Source organism: Nicotiana tabacum, chromosome 12 (genome assembly GCF_000715075.1).
Source record: "Nicotiana tabacum cultivar K326 chromosome 12, ASM71507v2, whole genome shotgun sequence".
Lineage (NCBI taxonomy): Eukaryota > Viridiplantae > Streptophyta > Magnoliopsida > Solanales > Solanaceae > Nicotiana > Nicotiana tabacum.
The window spans coordinates 3,979,138-3,982,735 of record NC_134091.1 but is presented as its reverse complement, the minus strand read 5'-3'; positions in this window follow the sequence as shown (position 1 = coordinate 3,982,735).

Sequence of the window (3,598 nt, the reverse complement as noted above, 5' to 3'; positions counted from 1 at the left end):
GCTGGGGAAATTATCTTCCTTCTTTTAAACATGGTGGGAATAATATTAATTCAAAAGCCATTGCTTTTATAGCTTTGGGTTATCTTGCTTCTTCCAAAATTGTTCTCCTTTTTAAAACTTGTATCCCCATTCTCGTATACGGCCGGGGATTTTATTTTCTTCCAAAATCATGTTGTCTTATCTCTTTCCCAAATGGCTGCCTTATTTCAAGAAAATTTTCGTAATGAGAGAAAATTTTCTGCCCCAGTTTAATAATCTTCTTCATGAATCTATCTTCCTGCAGTCAATATTATTTCTCTTTTCCTGTTTTAAATCAAAGAAAAATTTGTTAGTTTAAAATGTGGCGAGTGATCGTGTCACTTCTGCTGGTGATGGTTTTTCCTTTTTCCTTTTCCTGCTCTGCTACAAAACTTGCCGGGGAAGATAGTGTTCGCTAAGGATGGTACTCCTGCTGGGGATGGTTTTTTTTTTTTCATTTTCTCTTCCTTCCCTGCGCTGTGTTCTCCAACCATTGCGGGACTTGGTTAAAAATTTGTCGGAGTTGCCCCTCTATTTCACAAATCTGCTGGGAATCCTCCTGGAATTTATATCCACCCCTCATTTGATTTTGTGACAAACTTCTTTTTGCTTTGTCACTTTGTATTGGGCCTGTCCCGTTTTGCCCTTTGTCTCTCACCATTTTGGCAACTGGTAGTAAGCTCTGAAAAATCTTTTGAAAACAAACTACTGGGGAAAAAATCTTTAGACAAAATGAATGAAAATAAGAACAAATGCATAAAAATAAAAGGAAAAGTCTTTCCGAACGAATGCTGGGGAGGAGAAAAGAAAAAGGACTTATCTGAATGATATACCTGATCCCAACGATTATGTCGTGCATTCCAGATTAGTCAAACTCAGTCTAATTGTATCAATCAATCTTCCAGATGATCTCATATTGCTGGGGATAAATGGGTCCTCAACTTTTGTCAAATGTGGATCTTTTGCGCCCATCTTGTCTTGTCGCCTTATAGTGCCCTTCAAGGGGTTTTCACTAATAAGACTCTCTCATTTCTCTCAACTCTCGTCGCCTTATGGTGCCTGTGAAGGTTTTCATCGATAAGACTCTCTCATTTTATTTTATTTTTCCATTGGGGATTGGAGTGTTGCCGATATGACTCTCTTTACTGGGTGTTATTTCGGCTATCAATTCATTTCCACCTTATGATCTTCTTCTCTGCTAGGGATCAGCGTGTTATTTTCGACTTTCATTTGCATGCCTTGGCATTTCTCGAATACTGATCGGGAGGTCTTTTTGGACATCAATATGGATTTTTGTTTCAAAACAATTTTGATAGTAAAGCATTACAACTCTTGGAATCGAACTTCTTTTACAAAATTTATAAACACAACTTCTGCCCCAGTTTCTTGCTTGGGGATTTTTATTTTTTTATTATGCTATGACCGAGCCGTGAGGCGCCTACGTATCCTCTTTGAGGAATCAGGTCAAACGTAGTTCCCACTTTCTTTGTTTTTCTTGTGACTTTTCTTTTGTTTTATTATCATTTTTTTTCTCTTTTTTTTTTCTATTTCAATTATTGATTCCTAAAGAGGGATATGAAAGAATAAATAAGGCTCAAAAGGGGATGCAAAGGATAAAGTGTTTGGATAGAAGAAAGAATTGCTTCTGTCATTTCATTCTCCGATAAATGCCAACCACAAACAAACAATAATTACAATCAAAAGGAATCATACATAATATCTTTTAACTGCGTCAGAATTGATAGTCATGTCGACGCATTTCCCGTCAATGTCTATTAAGCATAAAGCGCCATTGGACAACACTCGGGTTATAATAAACGGTCTCTACCAATTAGGGGCGAACTTGCCTTTTACTTCAACCTGATGTGGCAAGATTCATTTCAACACCTGTTGCCCCACCTCAAACTTTCTGGGGCGTACCTTCTTGTTGTAGGCTCTCTCCATTCTCCTTTGATACAATTGGCCATGACACACAGCTGCCAATCTCTTTTCATCAATTAAGTTTAACTGCTCCAACCGTGCTTTAACCCATTCGTCATCATCAATCTCAGCCTCAGCGACAATCCGAAGGGATGGAATTTCAACTTTTGCCGGTATTACTGCTCCAGTTCCATATACCAGCAAATAAGGAGTTGCACCTACTGAACTGCGGACAATAGTGCGATAACCCAATAAAGCGAATGGCAACTTCTCATGCCATTGTCTGGATCCTTCAACCATTTTCCTCAATATCTTCTTGTTGTTTTTGTTGGCTGCCTCAACCGCTCCATTCGCCTTGGGTCGATACGGGGTGGAATTACGGTGTGTAATCTTAAACTGTTCACATACTTCTTTCATCAAGTTGCTGTTAAGATTAGCACCATTGTCCGTGATTATCACTTTCGGGATCCCAAATCTATAGATGATATGGGAATGGACAAAATCCACCACTGCCTTCTTGGTTACTGACTTAAAAGTTTTGGCTTCAACCCACTTAGTGAAATAATCAATGCTTACCAGAATGAACCTGTGACCGTTCGAAGCTGCTGGCTCAATAGGCCCAATGACATCCATGCCCCATGCCACAAATGGCCATGGTGCTGACATTGTGTGCAATTCCGTTGGCGGGGAGTGGATCAGATCTCCATGTATCTGACATTGATGGCATTTCCGCACGAAATTAATACAATCACGCTCCATAGTGAGCCAATAATACCCTGCTCGAAGAATCTTCTTTGTCAATACATATCCGTTCATATGTGGCCCACAAACTCCAGCATGTACCTCTGTCAGAGCTGCTGTGGCTTGACTGGCGTCTATACATCTCAGCAATCCCAAATCTGGGGTTCTTTTGTATAACACTCCTCCACTAAGGAAGAAACCATTTGACAATCGCCGAATGGCTCTTTTTTGATCTCCGGTGGCCTGCTCCGGGTATATCCCCATCCTGAGGTACTCTTTGACGTCATAAAACCATGGCTCGCAATCCACTTCTTCCTCTATCATGTTGCAATAGGCATGCTGATCACAAACCTGGATGTGCAACGGGTCAACATGAATTTTGTCTGGGTGGTGCAACATTGATGCTAAAGTGGCCAATGCATCGGCAACCTCATTGTGAACTCTGGGGATGTGTCTGAACTCCACTGATCGAAATTGCTTGCTCAGATCGTGCAAACATTGTCGATATGGTATGAGCTTCAAATCCCGTGTTTCCCATTCACCCTGAATCTGATGCACCAGGAGGTCCGAGTCCCCCAAGACCAAGACGTCCTGGACATCCATGTCTGCGGCTAATCGCAAACCCAAAATGCATGCTTCATACTCCACTATGTTGTTGGTACAATAGAAACACAGTTGAGCTGTAACAGGATAATGATGTCATGTTTCAGAAATAAGTACTGCTCATATTCCAACTCCCTTCGCATTTGCGGCTCCATCAAAGAAAAGCTTCCAACCGGGTTCCTTAGGTAACTCCAACTCATCTATATGCATTACTTCCTTGTCAGTAAAATACGTCCTTAACGGCTCGTATTCTTCATCAACAGGATTCTCAGCCAAGTGATCTGCCAATGCTTAGGCCTTCATGGCTGTCCTCGTC